Source organism: Pelodiscus sinensis, chromosome 9 (assembly GCF_052426305.1).
Source record: "Pelodiscus sinensis isolate ZL-2025 chromosome 9, ASM5242630v1, whole genome shotgun sequence".
Taxonomy (NCBI): domain Eukaryota; kingdom Metazoa; phylum Chordata; order Testudines; family Trionychidae; genus Pelodiscus; species Pelodiscus sinensis.
The window spans coordinates 44606361-44622403 of NC_143060.1; the positions used below are offsets into that span (position 1 = coordinate 44606361).

The 16043-nt window shown below is 39.4% G+C and overlaps 1 long non-coding RNA gene across 1 annotated transcript in view; it reads left to right on the forward strand.

Annotated features, from left to right (window-relative positions):
* The first annotated feature begins 2332 nt into the window (after nucleotides 1–2332).
* LOC112545246 (uncharacterized) overlaps nucleotides 2333–16043 on the forward strand; it is a 34721-nt gene continuing 21010 nt past the window's right edge. Inside the window, exon 1 of the long non-coding RNA XR_012906116.2 lies at nucleotides 2333–2788. This is a non-coding gene — a long non-coding RNA (uncharacterized LOC112545246). The remainder of the gene's footprint in view (nucleotides 2789–16043) is intronic.

Genomic DNA, 16043 nt, shown 5'->3' on the forward strand with positions numbered 1-16043 from the left:
ACAGGGATGATGGACCACAGATGTTGCTGGACTATGGAAGGCTGGACTATGGAGGTCAAACCTCTACATTCTGAGATCTATTAGCCAGGTTTACATCTGTTTAACGTATTCCATGTCTGAGTATTTTATATCACAACTATGACTTTTACTAACCAAACATGTAGTCTTATCATACAAAAAGTAGTCTGACAGGATTTATTTTCCATAAATTATGTTGGTTTACCTTATTCATGTCACCTTCCATTAATTTTTATTAATTCAGTTCCATATCAGTTGTGCCTTTACATTGCCAGGAATTAATGTCAAGCTGACAAACTGATCACCCCCTTTACCCTTTTTAAAAATTGGCACAACATTAATGTTCTTCTAGTTTTTTGGGACTCTCCCTTCAAGACTTATTGGAAATGAACTCTAGCAGTCCAGGCAGTTCCTCAGCCAACTCTTCCAAATCTATCAAAAGTGTTACATATCTCCTGCTTTAAAAATGTCTATAATTTTGGTAGCTACCATTTAGCATCCTACAGAGATAGTAGTGGAATAGAAAGAGTATTTTCATCACCATAAGATGAAATATATTGTCTGTTTCCCTCCCCCCCCCCCCGCAAAATAGAATAGAAATATTTATTGCACATGCCTGCCTCTTCTACATTATTATTGATAAATTCATAATTTCCATCTACTAACAGAACAATACAATTGTCAGGATTTTTGGTTCCAAATGTATTTTAAATACCTCCTTGTGACCCTTAGCTCTGTTAGTCATAGATTTCTCCTTGTGCCCCTTTGCTTTTGTTATTAGGATTATACAGTTTCCAATGTTTTATTTGTATTCATTACTATCAACTCCCCTTTTCCTCCATTTGTTATATATTGTTTTTGTAGCTGCCTACACTACTACTCTAAATCAGGTGAGATTTAAAATCTACTTTTAATTTTTATTCTATGCTCAGGTCCTTGTTCTCTGTTGGAACAAGGTCTAATAAAGAATTCTCTTATGCTGGCTAGGGGTATTTTTGAGCTACGAAATTGTCATCTACAATATTTAGAAAGTCCAAGGATAATTTATCACTGGCAGCATGAGACCTACAGTATGTATGACTAAAATTAGTGTCCCCAATGATCATGTAGTTTCCCCTCCCCGATACATTATAGCTAAGCATGTAAGCAGGTGATCATCCTGTTAGCTCCTCTAAAATGTGTGTGTGTGTGTGAGAGAGAGAGTGAATGTGAGCATGAGTGTGTGTGTGTGACAGAGAGAGAGAGAGAGAGAAACTACTAGGAACCACACATCACCATATTAATCATTAATTTCCAACGTGATTGTTGGCAAAAATTAAAAAAAAAACATATTTTGGCCCAACTTAAGAATGATATGAAAAATAATAACAATTACTGTATTATGTGATAGCTATCTATCCCTTTACTCTCCCTTTGGCTCAATCAAGCTAAAACTAGCTGGCGTAAAGCACCACAGTGATTAAACAACAAGGAGCCCTGTGGCAATTTAGAGACTTACAGATTAATAAATAAAAACTAACATGGCTATCCCTCCGAGACTTTTAACCCAGTGGTTAAACATTTCAAAATTATTCAAGGAATATAGATACATATACACCCTTAAAAGTATGGAAGATGCATTTAAAATCCTTCAAATGATTTCACAATCTAAACCGTTTGGTGTTGTAGACAGGTGGCAGTAAGAGCTTTAAACTGTCTTCAAGTTTACACATTCAAAACCAGAAAGACTAGCATGGCTTATTTTGTTAATTAGCAAACAATCTCATTGTGTTCCTTATCTTGTGACCATAAAATGATTTTTTTAAGAAACAGAAATAGTTTCCATGTACAATAACAGCTCATTTTCTTTAGTCACTCAAACGTGTTTCAGTAAATCCTCATGTATTTGTAAAGATATGTATTATGTGTTGTAATCTATTTTTGGTCCAAGAATATTTACTAAAATAGTTGCAAATATTTACCTATGAAATGAGAGAAAGTTAATTTATCTTTTATAGTTCTAAGTGTCTTATAATCATGCCTGCTTCATCCATGCAGTGAACACAACTTTAGGAGATGCAGGTGAAATATTGTGACCTTACAAAAAACATAGCTGTGTCCATAATTATGCTTATAAAAACGAGCATGATTATTTGAAAAATTAACACATACAAAATTAGTTTTGAGAGAGAGTTCTCCAGGTAAAGAAGGAGCAAATATGGGACCCTTGAGGTAAATGGCTGTCTGTGACGTGTGTTTGGGGGTTACTTGCTGTGGGCTGAGCTTGTGTTTGTCTGTTTGTTTGTTTGTTTGAAGGAGCATGTGCTGTGGCCACAGTGTGAGCTTCTAAAGGTTTGAAATCTAGAAGCCTCTGTTAATTGACTGAGCCTTAGTCAGGGGGGCGGGGCTATCAGGCAGGCCGGGGCTTTATAAAGCAGTGAGTCAGTAACCAGGGAGCTTTGAGAGGGAGTTTGGAAGGGCAAAGGGAAGGGGCCAAGGTACACTTGTCATTCTTTTTAGTTTAGTTTAAACATTTTAAATCAGGAAGTTTTGATTAACTAGAAACCCTATCAATAACCTAGGTAGCTGTAGGAAAGAATGCAGGCAGAAGCTCAGCAGCAGAGTGAGGGCTATCCTGTTTACTGCACTCAGTGTAGCATGTATGATTACCTGCCCTGTGGGTGAGTGGCCTATATGTGCATTCGGTGCAAGGAGCTCCTGGCCCTCAGAGACACATACAGGCTTTGGAGGCCAGGATGGCTGAACTGGAGGAGCTGAGGGAGACAGAGAGGTACGTAAATGAGGCTTTCCAGACACTGTAGAATTGTCCCACCTCCAGTCAGACAGCCCCTGCGCTATCAAGGAGGATGAAAGGCTCTGAGAAGGAGAGTAGTCAATGGGAGCAGAGGGGGAAAATCTTCCCATAGTCAGGACCCTCCTTCCAGATGTTGTTATAAATGTTTAATGAGTAATAGGCAATGCATTTTTTTTTATTTTTGCACTGCTTGACTTGTTCCTTAACTGAGATTTTGTGTTTTGATGATCATACAGGCCCAAAAGTTTTAATTACTTGGTTATATGGCTCTTCAGTGCCAATCTATCCTAAGGCCCCTTTTGCTAAATGCTATATATGCACATAATAAGAGAGAGAGTCTCTGCCCCAAGAATTTACATTTTTAGTTGCTTAAATGGGCCATAAGGGGTGCTTTGGCCTTTGGCTGTCCCTCTGCACAGGACTAAATTTCACCAATTGAGATGTTAATATACTTCTATGTTGGTTATTGGTTTTGGACAGAGACTTGCATTCTGTCTTGCATTGTTTTGGTAAGTTAATTGTCTATCTAGCTGCATAAAATTAGGACAGTGGTTCTGAAGTCTTTTGAAAATGTTCAAGAGTAGATGGTGATGCTCCAGTAGCTGCAAAATAAAGTGCTGGTCAGGGTGTTATTAATTACTATTACTATTATTTTAAGTTAGACTCTGAGGTGCCACAGGACTCCTCATTGTTTTCAAAGTTACAGACTAACATGTCTACCCCTCTGAGACTTATTATTTTAAGACACTTTTATAACTGGAGAAATGATTAGGGAAATTACCATTTCATTCAGGTGGTGGAACGGCTGAGTGAAAATAATTTTTGTGTAATTACACTGGAGCGCTTATATATCAACCCCCAATGGATTCAGTCACACTACATCTTTTTTTCCTGATGCAATCAAACAAAAAGTTTTGACATTTTTCTTCTTAACTGGCCCACCAACAAGGGGGAGGGAAAAGAGGTGACAACTGTCCAGGGGCCCAAACAAATTACAAAGGTGACAGAGGCTCTGGCCGATGCTGCTGTAGCTCTGCCTGCTCTGGGGGAAAGTATCTCTTGATTCAAAGATACTTTGGGTTTTCCCCCATGCAGGTTCTGGGTTGAGTTTACTCGGCCTGTTTCTTCATATGTATATTTTGGAGTCAAGCAAACAAACACAGTATGACAAAAAGTAGATGTTGCTTTAAATTGTTTCCCAATCATTTGAACATTTTTAAATGGAAGGATGGGTCCAGCATATTATGAAGATAGCACTGTAATTTTAATGTCAGTGTATAAACAACTAGTAGCTAGTTCAACCTAACTTGGTAGTAGAGAAACTGAGGCTTTTTCATGAGATTTCTAATGTACATTTTCCCCTTTTTCTTTAGCTAAAGATTCAGTTCCAGATCTGTTCTCTACTGTACCTATCACTTTTTTCATTACACGGAGTCTTTTTCTTTCCCAAATCATTGTTTCTACAGGATAAAAAAAAGATGGATATAAAGGATACAATATGATGCTGGAAGCTGCAAGTCATAAATAGAAAGGATGAGCAAAATGCTAAGTTTGAGAAAGAATGACTAGAATTGGTGAAATGCATACAACAGGAATATAAACAAAATATAAAATAAATCTTATAAAAGGTGACTATGGTGCTGTTGAGGTTTGTGCATTATTAGCAAATTTACCAAAGTTATCAGGGGAGCAAAAAGAAACCAGTGAAAGTGTTCTGGAAGCAAAAATAGATGAAAAAGGAAACATAGAAGCAGATTGAACATTCTCTTGCAAAATTGCTTTTCCCCAATATTTTAGGTGGCATTCAAGATCTGTAAATTGTGCCATTATCAAAATAGTGTTGTATAGTTTATTGCGAAGTGTTTCCTCTGTTTCAGAAGAAATGAGGGACTGTGTAGCCATTCAGCAATAAGATTGTCAAAAATGCCAAGAAAAAGGGACAGAACAAAAAAGAACAAGGTAGTTTTGAACAACAGTATTCAGTAAAGAAGTCTCAGAGGGGTAGTTGTGTTAGTATGAAAATTAAAAAAAAAATGAGTAGTCCTGTAACACTTTAGGGCTCATCTAGACTACTGAAAAGATTTGAAAGAGGATATGAAAATTCTGTGGGAATTTGCATATCTTCCTCTGATCTCATTTTCGAAAGCAGAGGTTTCTGCGGCATTTCGAAAAAGGGGTCGGTTGCTGAAAAAAACGCGTCTTGACTACTTTTACTTTCAAAAGCAGAGCTTTTGAAAGTGAGATTGAATCTTCTCTGTCGTCTAGATGAGCCCTTAGAGACTAATAAATATAGTATCATGAGCTTCATGGGCAAAACATGGGTTTTGCCGACTAAAGGTCATGATACTATATATATATATATATATATATATATATATATATATTAGTCTCCAAGGGCAAGTCTACTCTAGGGAATTATTTCCAAATAACTTATTTCCAAATAACAACTCCCAAAAATAACAGTTTTGAAATAGCACGTCCACACCTCATGGTAGCATAGAAATAGCACAGAATTATTTTTAAATAGCACATCCACACTGATTGGAGCCTGCATCGCATTTAAATCCCCCAGATGCACTTCGAGGAGAGCATCAGGAAGGCAGACACTTCCCATAGCTGCTTACTGAGGCTAGTTGAGACACGTGCTTGAAATGGTTCTCTGTACAGCCAAATCTCCCATGCCACTTCTCAACTGCCTGCCTCTTTTCTGGACACCAAACTCACGCTGTGTGCTCTGGTTGTCCTTGTGGCACACAGCACTGACAACATGGAGCAAGAGCTGCTGCAAAGCAGTGCCAAGGTCATGGCCTCATGCTGTGCCTCATGGTGCAGTTTATCCACACTGCCCATGAGCTGCTTCATGATGACAACAACCAGCCCAGACTGGGGGACCTTTTCATTCAGGCCCTGGCACTCCTGATGCAGCAAATGATCCTCAATCCCCTGCACACAGTGGAATGCTGCTTCTGGTGGTGGGAGACCAGTTCTGACCACATCGTCCTGCAGGGATGAATCGACCCGCAGTGGCTCCAGAACTTCCACATGCAGAAGGCCACCTTCCTGGAGCTCGGTGAATGGCTTGCCCCTGCCCTCAGGATGAAAGGACACCCAGCTGAGACCCACCATCCCCCTGTAGACCTTGCAGAAGCTCGTTGCCATCACCCTATAGAAGCTCCCCATGCTAGACAGCTACTGCTCCATGAAGAACCAGTTCAGCATGGAGAAATCTATGCCTGTGGCCATGTTCATGCAGGTGGTCAAGGCCATCAACACGATATTGCTATGGAGAGTTGACACCCTGGGGAATGTCAACCCCATCATCACTAGCTTTGCCACCATGGGCTTCACCAACTGAGAGGAGGCCATAGACAGCACCCACATTCCCATCCTAACCTCCAACCACTGTGTATCAGACTATACAAAACAGAAAGGGGTACCTGTCGATGGTGCCACAGTCCCTGGTGGACCACAAGGGAAGGTTCATAGACATTTACATTGGATGGTGGGGGAAGGCACATGATGCCTGCATATTCTGAAACTAGAGCCTGTCTAGAGGATGCACACTGGCACTTTTCTCCCTGACCGCAACCTCAAAGAACAGGGATGTGGACATGTCCATGTGTATCCTGGATGACACAGGCTACTCCTTGCTCCCATGGATCATGAAGCCTTATGTGGGCAGCCTGGACCCCACCCAGGAGAACTTCAATGCCAGGCTCATCAGGTGCTGCATGGTGGTCAAGTGTGCCTCCGTCCACCTAAAGGGGAGGTTCAGAAGTCTCCTTCCTTCAGGCGCAGCCCAGACAAAAGACCTAGGCCCCTGCTTTCCTATTCTTTTTTAAGGAATTGAGGCCACTCCCTACCAACCACTGCTCAGATTTAAGGACAATAGAGATTGTTTAACAGTTGATCATCAAAACATCCAGGGTAACACTCTCCATGTCTCTCATTCACACATTTAAAACCCACAAAGTATTCCCCATTCTGTATGCCTAAATTTACATTGAAAATGATACATATGTCAAAGTAAGATGAACAGAACCAGCAGATCATGACATGAAGACTGATAATTTACATGAAATAATTTGCTCAAAGCACCTTTGACTTATGTATATTCATGTCCATAAGTCCATTCCATAAAGCATGGGTCGGGGGAGGTCCATTACACCTGGTGTGCCCTTTCTTTGCCAGGCTGGTGTCATCTGGCCATACACGTTGGTGTTCCACGTCCTAGTGCCTAGATCCAGGATGTTGGTCTCTTTCCCCAGACCTCAATGTGAGAACCAGGTTCTCTGCACAAGTCCAGGCAGTGACCTCTTTTGCTCCTGGCTAGGGGCATTGGAAGGTGCTGCAGGAGTGCTGGCAGCCATGGAGAGCACCGAGGGAATGCTGGGATCACTAATGGCTCCAATACAGAGTGCTGTGTGGCACAGGGCTAGCAGGGCTGACCTGGTACCACGAGCCCTTTCCCTTCTGCCCTGCAGCTTTAAACTCTTCAGGAGAAGGGGAGCATTGGAGTTGTCAGGGGTGTAGCCAGAGTGACCACAAATGCAGCTGTGAGAGGCCTCTAGAGGCCAATTATTTTGAAATAGCAACAGGTAAGCGTCCACACTAATGCTATTTTGAAATACAATTTTGAAATGAGTGTTATTCCTCATGACAAGCAGGAGTTCAGAATTCAAAATAACCAGCCCGTTATTTGAAGTAGCATGGACGCTCCACTTGTTAATTTGAAATAAGAGGAGTTACTTTGAACTAACTCCCTTGTGTAGACCAGGGCTCAGGTGCTACAAGACTACTCAGTAAAGAAGGTAACAATAGGCCTACTATTGAATGAGTAGTAAATAGTAGAGCTAATCAAAATTACTTCGAAGATCCTTTTCAACAAATACAATTCAAAATTATTTTTTAAAATCAACAATTTTTTTTAATTTCAATGTAAGGGGAAATTTTGGCAAAGTTCTCTGCTGCTTCCATCTCCCTGTTTTCCACTCTTTAAATGAGTTGGGAAGAAAAAAAAGTGAGAAACGTAGGACACTCTAACTCCCTTTTAATTATCTTTTTCCCTCCTACCCTCCTCCCACAATACTTTTTCCCGTGACTACATGAAGAGTATGTCTAGACTACATGCCTCTGTCGCCAGAAGCATGTAAATTAGACTACCCAACATAGTCAATGAAGCCAGGATTTAAATATCCCTGGCTTCATTAAAATAAAAATGGCCACCGCACTGTGCCAACTAAGTTGATAGGCGGCACAGCGTGGCAGTCAAGACATGGATCAGTCAACAGAGGAAGCCTTTATCGACTGCTCTTGTAATCCTCGTTTCACGAGGCATAAGGGAGCGGTCGACAAAGGTGTTCCCTGTTGACCAATACGTGTCTTGACTGCCGCGCTGTGTCGATGATCAGCTGAGCCGGCACAGTGCAGCAGCCATTTTTATTTTAATGAAGCCAGGGAAATTTAAATCCCGGCTTCATTGACTATGTCGGGTAGTCTAATTTACATGCCTCTAGCGACAGAGGCATGTAGTCTAGACATATCCGAAGTGGGAGTGGGAAGAGTATTTAAAAATGAAAGTAGGGTTTTACTACATTCTCTATTTTTTCTCTCAGAGAAAAAATTAGTAAGAGACAGGAACACTTTCTCTCACACACACGCCACCTACTCATATTTTTCAGAGAAAATTTAACAAGTGTGATAAACACAGACAAAAAAATTAAATAGAAATTTAAGAAAATTGAGTCTCTTTGACTTCAAAAATCATTTTGAATTTTGAATTTAAAAAAGGCTCAGCCCAATCACAATTAGTTGCAGAATCAATTCCATAGTTTTGAGGGATATTTTGAAGGTTTGAGCAATATGTAGAAGGTTTAATTTAGGAGCAGAATAAGGAAAAAATTGGATGTTTGAGCATTTGATTCTCTTCCATACTAAGGAAGTATATATTTGTTGCTAATGTACAATACAAATATTTCTTCTGAGAAGGTATAGATATCCACAGGGGGGAAAATGAAAATTGAAGAAAATAAAAACAATTTGTATGAAACCACAGAATTAATTATGATTGGAAGTAAAAAAATATGATTATTGGATACTGTTTGACCAAAGTTTTCAAAATCAATATATACAACACCTTTTATGAGTAACTTGGGCTTGCACACGAGTTTTGGCTGGTGCTCATTTATCTTCATTTCCACATACTTTTGAAAACTGAATCTGAAAGAACAGTGATTCTGGTTTCCTGCAAGACTCTTTCATAATACATTTTAAAAGGAGCAAAACTAGAGAAAACATGATAGCACAATGTTACAATTGTTTCTAAAGTGAATGTTTTTCAACATTTTCCAGGAGGTGTCATTGGGTCTTCAATGTTTAATTACAAAGCTGCAGTGTGTTTGTGTTTTGCTGTTTATTTGCATACATTTAAAGGGGTTGCCCAGCATTTAATATATGTAGATTATATCTTAGTGGCACTCTCTTCAAAAGTGAAGCAATTTCCTATTCCTGTGCAGCTGTGCTTGTTATTGTGTCTATAATTAAGCAGTTATTTTTGTTCTGAGATATCTAGGTGTCTCTACATAGCATTTAGTTGTGCATTCTCTTTCACTCATTTCTACCCCTCTCCCCATTATTTTGCCAGTATTCTCTGGCCATTTTGCTAGGTCACTTAAAATATAAACATAGAAGAATGTAACATATTGGGAATATTTGTTACCAGTATATCCAAAACTAAATTAGCATGAACATCATAAAAAAACACCACATTCAGAAGAGGAAAGGGAATTTAACACTGTGTAATGTAATTTATATTCACGTGTTCAAAATCTTTTTAATGGACTCTTAAATTGAAATGAAAAGCAATTTGATCCATACGTATTTAGGAAAATCATTCAGAAATAAAGTTGGCCATTGCTTGTGCCAGACTTGAATCTTCTTTTTCTACTTTACTATCATTTCTTGTCATCTTAAGCAAGTGGGATGGGAGTGAGGGAAAGGGGTTTAAATTACTGAAGTGGAAATTTGCCTAGGGATCACCAGGGGGCATTGCTCAGAGATGTATTTCCAAAGTAACATTTCAGTGTTTTGTTGTATCTTTAGAACCACAAGCTGTGACCATAGACTTCCTCAGTTTCCCAATTCTGTTTTATATTGACCCTTGGCTTCCAAAGTATCACAAACATCAGACAATTTTATCAGAACGATATGCCAATGTCTCTCACCTCTACACTCTGTGATGTCTTTGTATCATAGACCAGCATGCATTCTTCCTCTCTGCTTTTCTATAGAAGAGTGAATCTCCTCTGAAGTAAACATGCCCCCACTTGCATGGGGTGCTGCACAAACAGGACTAAAATGAGTTTGGAAACTTTTGCTTAGTACTACAAGGCGGTTTAAGGAGAGTGGAATAAAAAAAAGCAAACAATATTGGGGATCAATAAGAAAGGGCTAGATAATAAGACAAAATGTTATATTGTCTTTACATAAATGCACAGATCACCCACATCTTGAACACTGCTTGTAGATGTGTTCACCCCAACTAAAAAAAGATACATTGGAATTCAAAAAGGTTCAGAAAACAGCAACAAAAGTGTTTTGGAGTTTGGAATGGCTTCCGTGTGAGGAGAGATTAATAAGACTGGAACTTTTCAGCTTGGAAATGAGATGAGTAAGGGGGTGGAGGGATATGACTGAGGTTTATAAAATCTTAACTGGTGTAGAGAAAGTAGATAAGGAAGTGCTATTTACTTCTCATAAAACAAGAATGAGGGGCCACCAAAAGAAATCAATAGGCAGCAGGTTTAAAACAAACAAATAGAAGTATTACTTCAAACAATACATAGTCAGCTTGTGAAACTCCTTGCCACAGGAAGTTGTGAAGGCCAAGGTTTTACCATGGTTCAGAAAGAACTATATACATTCATGGAGGAGGGCCATTGATGACTATTAGCCAGGATAACAGAGATGGCGTCCCTAGCGTTTGTTTGCCAGAAGCTGGGGATGAAACACAGATATGGATCACATGATGTTTACCTGTTCTATTCATTCTTTCTGGAGCACCTGCCACTGTTGGAAGACAGGATACTGAGCCAGATGGACATTTTTCTGACCCAGTCTGGCCATTCTTATAATTTCTGGAGCTACTACAGGATTCTGTGGATAGTACATGCAGCTTACTTGTTGCTTGATTTTTCTGACTTTTAAAGGAAACCAGTTCTGAGGCATTAAATGGAGAATGAAAAAAGCTATAAAGACATTACTGAAAAATACGTATTTACTGTTTCTGGCAGATTACTCCGCATACATTTTACAAATGTAGCAGTTCCATTATGTAATTTTATAATTTGCCAGCATTTCACACTCTTTTCATTTCTTCTCATAGCAATAGTGTTACATGTTTAGCATAATAGGGAGTTTTATTCTTAATAAACTCAGTGCATTTTTCATTTGTAATAATGTCTGGTTTAGAAAATATTTTTGTATACAATAACTGGCTGTCTGTTCCAATCATGTACGATTTATAGGAGGGTGGCTGCATTGTGCTGGGCATATGCTGAAAGCTGTTTCATACAAACAGAATTTTTTTCCCCATATTTCTCTTTCTTATATTTTATTTCCCATATTTCTCTTTCTTATATTTTTCACCCTTTAATTCTCTATTTTATTCAGTAGGACTTGCACTGATTTCAAAAGCCATTTAGCTGGATTAAGGAAGTCCGGGTCAAGCCCTGATCTCAGTATTTTTAAGATCCCAAGGTACCCAACAGTGGAAAGTATTTCTCAAAAGCCCCCACAAAATCACTCCAGGTGGGTGTTGCACCGATTAGATGTCCGTAGCCTGAAAGGGACTGGAGAGGCAGCACACCAGAACTAAACATATCCACAAGAAGCCTCTGTCAGTCAGGGTATGTCTACACTAGCCCCCTAGATCGATCTAGGGAGGCTAATGAGGGCAACCGAAATTGCAAATGAAGTGCGGGATTTAAATATCCCGCACTTGATTTGCATGTTCCCAGCCAGTTGCCATTTTGGAAATTGACTAGCCCGAAGTAATTGCCCGCATCAACACGCGGCAGTGAAATGGGATTCTGAAATAAAGCCCTAAATCAAATTAGCTGATATTCCTCCTGCAATGAGTTTTACCAGCTAATTCAATTTAGGGCTTTATTTCAGAATCCCATTTCACTGCCAGTGTAGATGCAGGCAGTTACTTTGGACTAGTCAATTTCTAAAATAGTGACCGGCCGGTAACACGCAAATCAAGCATGGGGTATTTAAATCCCACACTTCATTTGCAATTTAGGGTGCCCTCATTAGCCTCCCTAAATCGGTCTGGGAGCTAGTGTAGACATACCCTGAGATTCTATGGAGCAACAATTGCAGGGTAAAGTACTTCTCCCCCCACAGAATCCCACAAAGAGGATGGCGGTGCAAACAGTGCCTACTTCTCCCAGGGTAAATTCTATGCACACTTTATAAGACTCTGTTTCACCACAAATGTTCCATGGCTGCTGAACAGAGGTGAATTGAGTCCAGGATCCTTTATAGAATGATGGCTTTAAATTGCTACTGAAACTTATTTCATGGATAAACATTGCTGCTGCTACTTAGCATTAGTCTATTGCTGGTCCATTGAGGAAAGCAAAGGACTTTTGAATTCTTTACTAAGAGATCCAACATTTTATTATGCATAATATCGCCAACAGCTTATGTGCTTTGGGATTTATTCTTTAGTCAAGATTCAGAAATTCATATTTGTTATAACATAAGAGTTTTTTGCCTGACAGGAATACTTAGTGAAACATAGAAATGGTACCTCTATCTCCAATATGCACTAGATTTCTGCAGAAACTTGATGTCACATGAATTAGTAAGTAAATATATCTGAATAGATATCTGGGCCATTTGGTGTACTCCAAAAGAAAAGGTATTCACAGGGCATCATTCCCTGACTCAAGATATGACTATGAACCAACAATTTAGCATTTTAAATAAGCTAATAATTGCCAAATAGATGAGCCTGTCTTTAGGCAGCCCTGCAAGGGCAAAAGGGCTGAAAGGCATGGAAAAGCTGAAATGCAGCCTCTCGTCCAATTTTGACAGAGAACTGAATGGAGGTTTTAAAATGTTAATTTCTTGTCTTCCTGTGCAATAAAAATGCTCACATGATCATCTTAGACTGTTTTAGAACTTTAGCTACTGCATGTGTCAATTTAATTTCTCACTCCTCTGCTCATAAAACAGTGTTAACAAATGCTTTCCTGAAGCATTACTTTGTCTGCCATTGTGCTTAAGGTTTCATCTTGTCATGGGCATGGTACCTTAAAAAAGAACCTATGTAAAACAATTTGATCCCATTACCTAGCGAGGTGAGTGAGCCTTTGAAACCAGACCTTAGTGCAAAGTCTCATTCTAAGAGAAACCAGGGGAAGAAGACTGCTTCTTTTTTGTGTAACTTTGTTTTTTCTCTGGAGCTTCTTCAGAGTATGAACAAAACCTAAATGAGCATTGTACTGGGACAGCTGGAAAGCAAGTCTATGTAATAGCTACAAGAACATCTGACCTTAGGTAACTGACCTCACTCTTGAAAATAAAAAATATCCCCATCTTGCTACACAAAAGAATGATAATGGATACATTAATTGTTATTGATTGGAGGAAGATTTCCTTTCATCTCAGTATCACATTTCAAGCAACATTCCACTATTTCAGTAGCTTTCCTAATCTCACGTTTTAAATTTGTACATCAAAAGTCAAATTCTGCCTAGCATTACACACAGCTGCAAGATTGCACAAGTATCCCTGAGAGCATAATTTAACCCAAAGATACACAACTTTAAACAGCTTTAAAACACAGAGCTTGGCTTAAAAAAAGATTTGAAAATAATGTAAAAGAATAAGACCAATTCTAATGCATCAGACAAATAAATGCAAATTTTAAACCAATTACATAGTAAGTTATCAAAGATTTCCCTGTGCCAGCTAATCACATTGTGACCCCAAAGCCCTTTGATCCTGCTGATAGGTCTTCAGAGTCTGTCAGCATGTTTTCCATCTGGCTGATGATGGCAGAATTAAATCATACCCAATACGCTTAAAACAAAGTCAGTCTTCTGATTTCACTGGCTGGCAGCCTGAGTTATTTGTCTTCTCCTGGGAAATCTTCAGAATGCAGCTGCCCTCAGTGTTCTTTTCCTATTGTTCCTGCCCACTGTCACAGTTTAATAAAAAGAATTCTGAGAAATAGTAATGTGACAGGACTTCTACAGAATTAAAGTCTAGGCTCATGCACTGAAGGAATGCATTTGCTTAGTTATACTACCGTGTATAGTGCACGAAGTTTGTAAAGCACTAACATTATGAAAACAAAGCTCAGCAATGCAGAAGCACTGGGCCAGTTATGCAAGATGCTAAAGCCCCCAGATTCCACTGAAGTCAAAGAAGAGACTCTCCATCTTCCATGCGTCACATGTCCCTCCACCCTTTTCTGGATCAAGCCCAGCTGATTACACACAGACAGACACACACACACATATACCATTTTTAAAGGAAAGAGGAAAACTATAAACCAGAAGCTGAGCATGGAGGCCTTAAATTCAAGTAGTCAAACCAGTTTCCACACCATGCCTGAAGAAAAATGCTCCCTTCGTGTAAATCAGCATAGCTCCATGGCAGAGAATACAGGAACTGCAATAGAAATACAATTGTTTTACTGCATTAGGCCCTTCCCTGAAGTTGGAAGCACTGGACTAAAGGAAAAGGACCTAGAAATGGATTCTCCTTAAAACTGCGACCTTTGTGCCTTACATAAGCACCAACAAATGTTACTATACTGTGCTCACTGCCATGGCACAGAAGTATTTTGGAGAGTGGTGTTTTGTTCAGGCAAGTGTAAATGTACCACATACATTTGAGTGACCAACAGAGAACCTCATCAATTCATGAGATTCTGGGATGTTCTGTTCAACCACAAAATGGTTTTGGCCCATAGCTGAAGCGCAGCAGAATCATTCTACCCAGCTCTGCATTTCAACTTATCTGCCTTCTCTACCATGGGATTAATAGGCACATTCTGAAATATTTCTAAAGTTTTTTATCAGTCTGGAAGTGTCTTTTCTCTTATTCACACATCGCTCACTATTAAGAATATACAGTGTTGCCAATTATCAAAAGCAATGTGATTTTGGCCCCTACTGGGGCCAGCCTCTATTTCTTTCTTTTTGGAACCTTGTTATAATTTGAGTTTTTCCACCATGCCATGGCAAAAAGTTCCACAGGCAGACTATAAATAAATAATTTCCTTTGTTTGGAAATGGCAGAGATGCTTAATGACTTCTTTGTTTCAGTCTTCACCGAGAAGTCTGAAGGAATGCCTAACATAGTGAATGCTAGTGGGAAGGGGGTAGGTTTAGAAGATAAAATAAAAAAAGAACAAGTTAAAAATCACCTAGAAAAGTTAGATGCCTGCAAGTCACCAGGGCCTAATGAAATGCATCCTAAAATATTCAAGGAGCTGATAGAGGAGATATCTGAGCCTCTAACTATCATCTTTGGAAAATCATGGGAGACAGGAGAGATTCCAGAAGACTGGAAAAGGGCAAATAGAGTGCCCATTTATAAAAAGGGAAATAAGAACAACCCAGGAAACTACAGACCAGTTAGTTTAACTTCTGTGCCAGGGAAGATAATGGAGCAAGTAATTAAGGAAATAATCTGTAAACGCTTGGAAGGTGGCAAGATGATAGGGAACAGCCAGCATGGATTTGTAAAGAACAAGTCCTGTCAAACCAATCTGATAGCTTTCTTTGATAGGATAACAAGTCTTGTGGATAAGGGAGAAGCGGTGGATGTGGTATACCTAGACTTTAGTAAGGCGTTTGATATGGTCGCGCATGATATTCTTATCAATAAACTAGGCAAAGACAACTTAGATGGGCTACTATAATGTGGGTGCATAACTGGCTGGATATCCGTACTCAGAGAGTAGTTATTAATGGTTCACAATCCTGCTGGAAAGGTATAAAAAGTGGGGTTCTGCAGGGGTCTGTTTTGGGACCGGCTCTGTTCAATATCTTAATCAACGATTTAGATACTGGCATAGAAAGTACGCTTATTAAATTTGCAGATGATATAAAGCTGGGAGGGGTTGCGACTAATCTGGAGGATAGGGTCATAATTCAGAATGATCTGGACAAACTGGAGAAATGGTCTGAGGTAAATAGGATGAAGT